Source organism: Falco peregrinus, chromosome 8 (assembly GCF_023634155.1).
Source record: "Falco peregrinus isolate bFalPer1 chromosome 8, bFalPer1.pri, whole genome shotgun sequence".
NCBI lineage: Eukaryota > Metazoa > Chordata > Aves > Falconiformes > Falconidae > Falco > Falco peregrinus.
In genome coordinates, this window is record NC_073728.1 from 31,352,927 (window position 1) to 31,365,207 (window position 12,281).

General features: G+C 44.0%; 1 protein-coding gene across 5 annotated transcripts in view; it reads right to left on the reverse strand.

Moving 5' to 3' along the window:
- SEMA5B (semaphorin 5B) overlaps positions 1–12,281 on the reverse strand; it is a 281,793-nt gene that overhangs the window by 111,301 nt on the left and 158,211 nt on the right. The gene's annotated exons all lie outside the window — the stretch shown is intronic.

Genomic DNA, 12,281 nt, shown 5'->3' on the forward strand with positions numbered 1-12,281 from the left:
TTCTCAGCAGAATCTCTCTGCACAGAAAACCAGCAGGGAAGTCAAAGCAGTGGCTGCAGCTACTCCCAATCCTTCTGTCATCACAGCTCCACAGGCAAAGTGAGGGAATTCTAGACAGAAGTCACTGCAGGATGACATACCACACATCAGCAGAGCTCCAGTAACACTCCTTCTGCATGTTCATATCCCATCACAAATAGGAGGGAACACACATTTGCATAAACATGTATTGTCGAGGCTTAGTTAACAGGATTTATCTCACATTTTTGCTTGCTAAGACAATGCAGTTACGAGGAATCAGCTGACATATTAAGCCATATGGACTTGATTGTGTGCTTGAGGGTCTGGGCCACATCTTACTTCGTATTTTTGCATCCCACCTGTCAGGGATTCTAAAGAACTGTGATCCTTTTCCAGTATCCCTGTCATCACTATCTCCCAGAGAAGACACATTTATAACAGGTGAACTGTGTTTTTGGAGGTAGCTCAGTTTAAATAGTAAAAAGTGTAGCTTTGATGATACAGCTTTATTTGCTCAAGAAGTTCCAGTATACAGACATTCCCCTACCTAGTAAAAATGTAGAGTTCCGGTCTTAGGTCAGTGAAATCGGAGAAGTGAGTGGAAAGCTGCTATAGTGATGAGAAGGTCCTTCAGGACTCTTCTGAAGAGCCTTGTTTAGGGTCTGTAGTCAGCAGCAAACTCTGCCCAAGCCAAGAAAGTAATTCAAACTTCGATATATGAGAGATTCGTATTGGGTCACAATGACTACTACAAGGCTTGAGCAACTTTTCCTTCTTCTGTTATCTCTCACTTGTATATCACCTAAGTCATAATCATAGAGTTGCCTGTATATCAAAAGGTCTCAACTGCTGCTGTTTGTCAGTAAAGGATGGGAGCAGGGATAATAGGGAACTCAGGAAGTCAAACTCCTGGTACCGAATCATCAGTTGATATAGCTCTGATTTGCACCATCCTATTCTACACTGCGACTGGTTGCCCAGAGAAGAATGGGACCCATTAGCAACATCTGAACAAAATATATCAGTAATTATTATACCTCCTCTAAGTACACAGAGAAGTGTGCACACACACACACATACACACACACACCCCCCCGTGTGCAAACACACACACACAAATAAAAAATCTCCATCTTCTTTCCCAGTCCTATCATGGGACATCCAGCAGTTCTTTTGTACAGTCTGAAACCCTATTCTGCCTCAAATGGCTGCACACTTTCCCAGGGAATTTGTTATTAACTCTTTAGCATCAGTTACAGACTTAAATATTATGTCCTGCAGGTACATGCAGCAGACCAGAGGCACTAAGCTTACACACAGCTAAAATTTCAAAATTGAGATAAATACTCACCCAGTGACTGATCTGACAGCTCCCTTGGAAAAGCAAATGCTACTCTCACCAAAATATTGATGCAACTCCAGGACATGAGATATCATGGAATAAACCTTCTCCTGGAGAAGTTAAGCATGTCACTGGCCTCCAATCTTACAACACCCTAAGGAGAAAGTTCTCCAAACTAGGGACTTGAAGTTGCTATCCTGATGCTAAGCATGCTATTTAAATGCATTGATTTTGGAAGTCCTATAATGCAGATTTCAGCTCCTTGTTTTAGTCTTGTAAAAAGCTGGACAGTTTGACTGAGTAATAAATTTTAATATCAGGGGTTTTTTTCCCCGATAGCACTGCAGAGCAAATTCAACCAAAGTATCTTTAATGGAAGAGATTTATCTAAAGGACACACCTTTCGTTGCACTCAGCTAAAACAGATGCAGACAGGAATAGTGTCCCTTTAAAGCCAGCCTCTGTCCCCTCAGTAGCACCTGGACAAAGCACCAGTGGTGAGATCTCTCAGGTGGCTGAGACCTAAACCGGGCAGGAACGTAGTACTAATGTGAATAGCACAATGACCTTCCAAAGGCTTCATACTCACCTCAGCTCTCTAAGTCTGACCTTGTGGCTTTCTTACAGGAAGGAGGGTTTCCCTACATTTTTCATCAGCTTACCTCACCTGGTGTCTGCACAGCCACTGGCAGTTTCATTTTGGTTTTTTGATCTTTCTCACATCTCATCAGCAGTAATACAAACACCGGCAGGCAGACCAGGCATCAGAGGCACCTTCAGGCTCCAGTTGACCTGCCCAGCTAGAACTAACTAATCCTTAATTAGTAACATGCTCTTTTAACCATACTTGTTCTGTAAAACTATACCAGGAGTAAAAAACCAAGTGGAAAGACCTGCTGAATAACATAGTGCCATTTTTATGAATTGCATTTTAACCGCAGTTTCAGTCCAAGAACGAGCAAGGCTTCTGAATGACAGGTGTGGTTTATTGTACCTAGAATTGTCCCATTTGTGTCCTTTTTTCTTCTCGTGTTCGAAGTTATGTCTGTTTAATACCTTGCCGAACTATAATTTAAAGCAGCTGAAAGAGCAGGATTAAGAAATGTATGAGAACGCTGAGATCTCTGCACAAATGGATGAGGTCTCTTTTTGGTCTTTTTCTTTCTTTCTTTTTTTTTCTTCCATTTTGTCTTGTAAGTGAATGTTGGCTAATTCCTTTCTCTCTTAAATTAAACCCAGCTGGACTAGGCCAGAAGAGGAACTGTCCGATGCAACCAGATATTCTAATAACCTTCTCCTGTACAAAAAGCTAGTGCACAAACCTGGAGGCATAGGACAACCATCTTACTCACTTTCTGTCCTAAAAGGTCACACGACTTCACTCCATGGTATTTAAACAGGAGCTTTGTTTCATCCCAGAGCTGGCTGCACTTCAGCCATCTCCAGAGCAAGTGACTACTATCCTTTAAGTACTCTGGGACAAATGGTATTATACACATTAAAAGGTGTCTCAAACTGCTAATTATTATTACTACTAACCTTATTATTCATGAACACCAGTGCATTTCTGAAAACGCCCATGTTAAACAGTAATGCCTGAAGTCTCAGCCAAGACGGCGGTTTTGTTGTGTTGAGACACAGAGTGGGTTAGTGGTGGTTCCTCTGGAGACCGATGCACAGCAGATGCCTATTTAAACAACCTGAGGGTGAATCCTCTGTCCCCTCTGATTGCAGGGGGATACTATGCACCAGCTCAGATATATGAAGTTAGCTGCTGTACAGACCCTCCTGCTCTATGCAACCAGTCTTGAAGAATTTGCCATCTAAATACATACAGAAAAGTGAAAAATATGCATCATTCTAATTTAAATTTAAAGCACAAGATTGAGCAACTCAGCCAACATCACTGAGCATATCTGCAGCACAGTCAGGAGCTGATCTCCAGGCCCATTAATCTATGCCCTAGCTAGGAGAATAACTTGCCCCCGAAGTTGGGGCACAGCACGTAAACCAGTGCTGAAGTGCCATTTACACTCATGGCAATCGGGTAGATGTAAAATTACTTTCCTGAACTGGGCTGTCTATGCTAGTCTGTGTATGAATAGAGCCAAGCTGCAGTATAAATCCTGTAAATGAAAGTACTTGTTAATTGGCTTCATAATTTGTATTTGGCTGCCTTGTAAAATGATTAAGTACTCCCTGTGCCTGGTACGACAAAACATACCAGAACAGCAGAAGAGCAGCCGAGATGTGTTTCAAGAAAAGGTGGAAGGATATACCCACTTAAACCTGCTCGCCATGACATTCTCAAGTCAAAGCTGCTTATTAAGTGTTTATTTCACATAGCCAAGCGCACCTTGGATGAACTTTGTAGCACGGTGCCCATGCACTTGTTTATCATTGCCTGGCCTTGACACAATTTACAGGAAAACGAAGTATTTCCTCTACAATGCCACTGAGCAACAGAGCTACAAGATAAATTAAGCCTTTCCAATGGGAAGCCACATAACAAGAGTGCTTGAATAATAGCAGACACCCTTCCTCTTAGGAGTTCTGAAATTATAAGGGTTGCAACATGCTTCAGACACTCACTCAGGCCTCTTTTTCAGGTCCTCTTTTCAGGCACTACATCTGTCAGCATGGTGCTGGCTAATTAAAAGGTACTTGCTCCTAATTAAAAGCGACCATGCTCTTCAGTTCTGCTGTGGTAGATCAGGAGGAACATCCATGCAGTTGCTGGACTGAACAAGTGTAAATGAAAGGCTACTGTAGCTTCAGATTCTTTTTTCTATTTTAAGTAGTGAGGTTTGTTCACATTTTCCAACTATGTCCCCCTCCACACACACCAAGCAGGTAAGATACTTCTCTGTGCTTCAGAACAACCCCCGCTGGCAAATGGGGAGCCACGAGATCCCTAATGCTGCCCACCACAGAACCTCTCAGGACTTTGACATGAACACAGAGACCAACAACACGCTGCCTTATCTCAGCTGGTCTGTATCACTATAAGACATGTATAACTGCTTGCATGTTGCTATTTGCTTGCACCTTATAGTAGATGTAAGAAGCTCACCCCTCCCTCATTACAGGGCAGGCTACCTCAAGCCCCCTCTCCCTGTATGCAGATAACTACCCTGCAAGTAGAAACTAAGCCAACAGAAGCTGATAATAATGTTTGATCATGCAAAAAAACCCCAAACCCCCCAAAAAACCCCACACCAGTCATCAAAACAACACATTTAGGGAAAGCTGAAGAGAACTGAGTGAAGAGGCTCTCTCCCTTTTGGGGGCTGTTGTTGCACTGAAACAGCCATCCAACATAGCCCAGGTGAGGCACTGGAGATTCAAGTAAGCTCAGGTGCTCTGGGAAGGCATTCCTTGTGCTCGTAGAATAGAATAGAGATTATTTCAGTTGGAAGGGACCTGCAATGATCACCTAGTCCAGCTGCCCGACCAATTCAGGGCTGACCAGAAGTTAACGCACGTTGTTAAGGGCATTGCCCAAATGCCTTAAACACCGACAGGCTTGGGGCATCGACCACCCCTCTGGGAAGCCTGTTCCTGTGTTTGATCACCATCTTGGTAAAGAAATGCTTCCTAATGTCCAGTCTAAACCTCCCCTGGCGCAGCTTTGAACCATTCCCGTGTGTCCTGTCACTGGATCCCAGGGAGAAGAGATCAGCACCAACCTCTCCACTTCCCCGCCTCAGGGGGGACTGTGCTACAATCAGGAGCCAGGTCTGCCAAGAGGGACTCGCAACTGTCACAGCAGAGATAATAAGAAAAATAATTAACAGAACAGAGTCCTTTGGGCGATACAAAACAAGACACAGAATTATGCATGTGACAAACCTAATGCTCCCTTCTGGCACTCCTGGAAGCCACATTCTGGGGCTGAGCCTTGGGCTAGGAGCCAGCAACTCCTGTCAGCACTTCCTATCTTTGCTCCTGGAGGCCTTAGATATACTTTGTACTTCCACAGTACATGACAAACACAGCTTAGTCATGCTTCACAACTCCCTGGGAGCTGGTTAGTATCATTCCTCCCTTATAGTAATGGAGAAAATGAGCCAGAGAAAGGTTAAATGACCTTCTCCAAAGCACACAGCAAGTCAGTGATGGAATTGAGATCAGACCCCAGGGCTCTTGGCTACCAAATCTCATGCTAGATTAACACACAGCGCCTCTATGCAGGTCCAGCTGTGGCTGAACTTTTCAAATGGTTACCCACATTTCTGAGCTAGCCAACCATCCCAAGAAACCCAGATCCTGAAGGATGATTCTGGCCTTTGCTCTTACGAGGAGTTAATTACATGCCTGCTCCGGAGTGTGATGTGATGATCTGTTTGCAAATGCTACTCCAGTGATTCATTTGAAGGGCCAGGAATACACATACTGCAGAAAAGGTGGAGAGCCAGCACCTCCTTTAAAAGCTGGATACTTACTCACCAGTAATTTTGTTCCTATTGAAGAAAAATTTGTCCGGTACATCATTCTTCCTTAAAAATCAATAGATGTTCAACAGAGAACCATACTAAATGGCATGCAGTAATATGATGCAGTTGCTGTATGAGCAATTGCTTTTCCCAAAGCCACATTTCTCAGTGATAAATCCAGCCAGTGCTAGAGGAGCATCCTCTTAGAAGAGGCTCCTCATGCAAGCAGGTTATCATTCTGATTAAGCTGCTTCCAAATTAAGCCAGGGTCCCAGCTACTGTGTTTGGGTTGCTACTGATGCTCACTTAGTACTTCTCAGTGGAAACAAGGATGAAAAGCAAATCCTCTGCATTTCAGCCAATGGAGAACTACCATCAGCTTTAATAGCACAGGGTGCATAGCAAAGATCTGCTCAGGCTTGATGCTGTAAACTTGGTGCCAGCTCTATGAAAAGTCAAAAAAGGCAGATGCTTATAGCACAGCAAAGCTGTGGCACTCTTGGACTATACCAATATTCAGAAATCTAGATGGATGGCTGCTGCTGTGAACGGTAGAAGCAGGAATCAGACCCTGAATTAACAGCTCTATCCCCTCTTCCATCAGCTTGCAAGAGGAGCAGCAAGCTGGCTCTGGTGTCTCTGGCCCTTCTTTTTCCCCAGGGCAGGAAAGGCAACACCTTGCTCCAGTGTGATCCCACCTCCTTGGGAATGACAGTGTTTGCTGTGCTCCTAAGATACCTTGAATCAGCTAGTTTTGGGGGGTAGCCATATGCATACACTTCAGAAAACGGGGAGTGGGATTTTTTTGTAGTATTGTTTGAACGTATTTATAAAATGTGGGCCAATTTCTTTTTTTTGTTGTTTTGTTTTGTTACATTTCCCTCCCTCTTTTTCAATAGGTGAGTTTCTTCAAAACCTTAGAGATGGAAACTGAGTCAAATTGTCAAAACTCATGTGTGAGTTTGTTCCTGTTTTCCTGGAAGAGTGAGTCCATCTCTCAGACCACCAGATATTACCTCACATACCACCTCCAGTCTCTCTTGACATGCAGCTGACAGCTATTTTCTCTCCTTCTCATCCAGCTGGTAGTCACAGAGCACTTACAGCTCCTTGTTATGGCCCTGAGTCACATGGGGACCTTTGGTCTCCTATTTGTTCCTCACTTTCAGTTGTGCTTTCAATAAGTCATACTGTAAAACTCCTCTTCTTCTGATGCACCGATTATTGTTCAGATATTCCCTAGCAGCCCCTCCACCTGCCTACTTGGGCTGATAAACATGCTCAGTTCTGTCAGGCTTTCCTCAAACTCTGGATGAGTTCAACATGACTGGTATGCAAATACTGATAGAGTAGGCTGGTGAGCTGAAGTTATTGCCAGCCAATCCCTTCTCTTTGCTGTGGTTTTTATGCCCCTGCAGTGGCACAGAACAGTAGGCTTAGCACCTAAACATCTGGATATAAAGTGATATGCAAGTCACCGTGGTAAGCCCTGCCATATAAAACTGATGTATCACCAACGTAACCAGAGCAAGAGAGAGTATTTTCAGTAATGTAAAAGGAAACTGCTCTGCAGCCCCACTCTGTGATGCTGTAAAACACATTAGGTCCAAGCCTCGAGGGCTTTTGCCAAAATATCCAGACCTTGTGTTTTCTTGCACCCCACTCTCTGAAATACAATTTTCAAACTTAATTATTCTCAGCATGTTACTAAAGCAAGTAAGCCTCGCATGGGTGGCTGCTTTTGTGATAGGGTATCACCAATTTTCATTTTATCTGGAATATGAGATATTTTTCAGGGCTACAATTCGCTGTGTCAGGATGCTTCCTATCCACCTGCACTGCGCCAGGATCACCTTTCACACAGCACTGGCTGCGCAGGCACCAGCCATGAGTCAGCAGCTGCCTGGTTTCTCTGATGATGGGCAAAAACCCACGGGCTCCCGCACTGGAGAGGTCATTTGCAGACATGTGGATGGTACTGCCTTGCAGGAGACTTGAAGGACCAACTACTTTCTCAGCCAACAAAGATGACAGACCAGAGACTGCCATTGCCTCACCCTCTTCTCCATGTAGAACACCTGAGGCAAAGCTGCCTCTGCTCTCCTACAGCTGGGGCTTCTGCGCATTGGTCCAGCCCAGCAACCTGACAGTGCTGCAGCATAGCATTTTAGTGGATTTATTTATTCAGAGTTAATTAAAATTAACATTCTTTGCTTGAGAAAGTGCACAAATTTTAACTAAGAAACAAAAATTACACTTTGAACAAAATTTGGGCTAGGATCCAAAGTTCCCAGAATCCCCTAATTACAAAAACTGTCCTTCTGTCCTTTCCTGTCCACACCTCTTCCCCTCCTCCCCAAGGGGTATGATTCAGGGACAGCACAGATTTTGGGTATGGCAAATTCAGACCCCTTGCAGACCAGCAGAGGAAAGCAAACTCTATAGGTAAGAACCAGACACCCCAGTGGGGCTTCACCCCTTCACACTTATGCAAGGGCTGAGCTGACCTCACCCGACACAGTTTCAGAGAGGAAAATCTCTCTCTGAACTATCCCAGCCAGAGAGGTTAAAAGCTGCACATTAAATCACACTTTTGTTCACTGTGTAAAGAAATTGTGCACCCCCAATTACGGATTTAACTAGCTGCAATGTCTAATCACAGGTTTCTCACCTTCACCATATTCTTTATCACACGGGTCGGGCAGCCTCTTTAAAAAACTTCAATGGTCCTTTGAAAGTTTCTGTCAATTTCAGAGACTGATTCTCCTTTTTTTTCTCACATCACCATGTTATCTGTCCCCCTCCAGACCTCGATCCAAGGATGCAACTTTAATTAGAATATTCTTTTGTCTGATAGGAAAAATCACAGTGAAAAAGGATGGTATTTGTTTTTCTAGATTTCTCTGCAGCAGTGCTTTCAGCTACCCTCCTACAATCTGGATATAATCAAAAACATTATCATGCTCTTTGCTTGCTCACGTCCTCATTAATACCTCAACTGGCAAGGTAATTTCTCAGCCAAACGTGACTTAGTGGGGGGTAAAGCTGGCGTAAGACAGTTGTAAGACAGTGCAATGCTAATACAAGCCATCAGAAATGGCAGTAACTCTGCTCAGTCAATTTGACTCAGAAAAATATTGAGTCACATCCTGTAGTCAGGGATGAATGGCACATCATTCCTGGATAATAACAGGACAAGCCCATGGACAATTTAACCTTTGGCTATGCCCATGCGGTTGTGGCCAATGTTAACTCATTTGCATGTTAATCTCTCCATGCTATATGAGACTTAACTTTTTCAGCCATTCTGAAGCCCCATTGTCCCAGCGTAAGTGTACGGGACTTAGAGACTTCCATGAGCATCTTGAAGACTTAGGTTTCCTTTGGAGATGCAAGGCTGAGGGCGAGTGATTAAACTACCACGTGGAAATACAATAATAGAGGGTCCACGTCCCCCCCTCTGCCACAGGCCTTCTGTGAGTCCATAGGAGAGCTTTGGTTATGTCCACATCAGCCAAGTGCAGAGACCTCTGAGGCTCTGCAGACTTTGACTGGTACCTTCAGAAAGTGCAGCCTCACTGCAGCAGTGGCTGTGTTAGGTGCAACACTACACCTGTAGTAGAGCTTTCAGATCTACTATAAAGTCACATGTCCCAGCATCACAGCCTTTTCACAGGGCAGGTTTGCTCTTAATCCCTCTGGGCTTTGGATTCCCATCTATAGTGTGAAATTATTAGTGCTTTCCTGCCTCACAGAAGCCTTGTGAGTATAGATCTTGGTGAGGGGTCCTGATCATTTGGTAACAGAAAGCATTCTTGACAGAGTTTAGACCCAGTGCTCATACCCTAATCTGTGAATCAAGTCTGACCCAACTTCTGCCACTGAATTTCCTGGTTTGCAAAATGCTTTTTGCCCAGGCAACATAATCTGCAAATCTACAATCTCTTCATGGTTCAGTGGCAGCCCAGATCTGGACAGGACTGAAGGTGCCCAAGGGTAAGAGTGATATTTTCCAAGCAGCACAGGTTTTGAGAGTTTTACTGCAGTGCTCTGGAGCTTTCTGCCAAGCAGGCAGGAAAGTGCCTATATTCAGCCAGAAATCTGCATGAAACCTGGTATCTGACAGACTAATCTATCATACACCAGAGACTTTCAATAAACTCAGGGTGTCAAACTTGCTGGTTGAGGGTCCTAGAGTATGTTTACAATTTGCCATATTTCTGCAAGCTGCAACTTGAAGCAACTCTTTTGGGACACCAGCCACTCTGTTTAGTCTTCAGCTCCTAAGCCTGCGTGATCCAGAGTTGTTGTAATGCTTATAAAGCCAGGAGCAGTAATAGCCAGAAAGGGATGTGCTCAGTCTGCTGTGCTTCCCCTAAAACAACCCTTGAAAGTTCAAATAGCACTTTCCCTGCTCCCCAAATTTACCATATCTCCTTTCTTGCACCTATCTACTTGGCATTAACAGGCACATTCAGTTCAGCTCTAAATCAAGTATGAAAATCACCCCTGTCAAAACATCCAGACTTGCATCACCAGCAGCTCAGTAGATCTATATTTATTGCAGAGAAGTCTGGCAGTCCAGAATGATGTGCACTTGCCATTTTTGAGGCCCTTGATGCAGCCTTTGCTCACTACCCTCTACCTCTAGGCTCTTCTTGGTAACTACTATTTGTGACAAGGGCTCCTGAGCTGCAGTTCCCCATGTGACAACCATGAGAGACGATCCTTTCCCATCTCCTGACGGAGCTGACAGCCCTCTTGGCAGGCAGAACTATGAGGACTTCTGGTCATGACACTTTTTGGCTGGTTTTCTACAGTGACACCTCCACATGCTGCGAATGGCCAACCCTCGTAGCCATGCCTCTCACACCCGCAGCCCCAGCAGGCTACTGCCCAGAGCTGACACCTCCGCAGTTTCCTTCTGGGAAAAGTCAAATGTTTCCCTTAGGGCTTCCTAGCCACTCTCTGTGCAGCCATTTGTTTGGGTACCATCCTCCTGTTGTCCAAGCTGTTTCCCTTAAGCTTGCTGTCGTGCCAGATTGTCACACGGTGTCTCAACCACCCTCCTTTAAACCTTTTATGTTGTTCTCACCAGGGAGCTCTTGTGAAGCATGCTTTTGGGCTTGACTCCAAGCTGGGTCTTTCATATCATCACTTCTTTACTGGCTCCTGTCCCTGACCAGCCAGTAATGAAACAGTCTTAAGGAGTACGGGTCCTCGAGGAGGTGGGATGTCACAGCTATGCCATGTACCTCCTCCAGAAAACCCACCCTTCCTGGGGACTGGGCACCCTGCCTGCAGCACAGGTGAGAGAGCAGAGCACTCCTTCTCCAACATGCAGGTGAAACCACTGCCATGATCATATTTTCAAGTTTTTGCTGAGCAATAATGAGGTCTAGAAAATTGTTTTTCCGCCCATTAAAATAACCTCAAATAGTAATCACATGCGCTCAAGAGCAGAAAAAAGCAGCAAATATTTCAAAACAACCACTCACTCACAGAAGAAAAACAGTACATTAAAATACTAACACTACATTTAAAACAAAAACAAAACATGCAAACTATGAGTCAAAATGAAGGTTATGAATTTTTGAAATGTGTGGGTTTATACTTAATAAAATGTAGCTCATAATATCGGTAGCGTGAGATTTACAATGTTCTAAACTATTCATATCCTTACTTGCAAGTGTTTGGATTTTACAAATGATGTGACAAGTAAATACGTTGCTTAGAAACCATGGTGGGCTTTTGAAACTAATTCTTTTGTTTCTGGGATTTTGACGTGGCAGGTGTTTGGTGCAGCGGAGTTATCAAAATCCTCTGGTTTGCACTCAGACAGCACTAGTCATTTGGGGAGGGCTCTTAGATAAGGATAAAGCTTAAAAATCTGAGGGTCATGCTATTCCAGCCTCCTGTCTGCATGGCATGCCCTCAATACCTCTTACAGCTTCAGTCACTCTGTGTCCAATTCCTGAAACCAAAAACCCCCGTGAGCCCCAGGATCTTCTTTTATTCTAGGAAGCATTTTCTGTGAATCTTTGAGACATGGGATGAACTAAGCCAAAGGGATGCTGTGGTGAGGTCATATTGCTTTTAAATAAAGACAGAAAGAACTAGTCTGAAATAATTTATAACGCCATAATCTAAGAGAATGATGTTAACCAGGAAATTGAGAAGTGGAAGTACTTATAAACTCCACCCTGATCCCAAACGCCTTCCACAACCCCAGAATAGCTGGCGTTACTACTAATATGATCTACAGTAGCACATTTAAACATGGTTAACATTTAAATTTAGGTTTCATAAATTACACCCTGTAGAGATGGATAGAGACAGCTCCTATCTCTTTGAGGTATTGTTTCATTTGCAAATTCAAGCAGATGGTGCACGAGCAACTAATGACTCAAAAAATCACCCCTAAAAATAGTCCAGAACAAGGTGTGGATTTATCAGGGAAGGAAGGAACAGAAAAGGCTTTA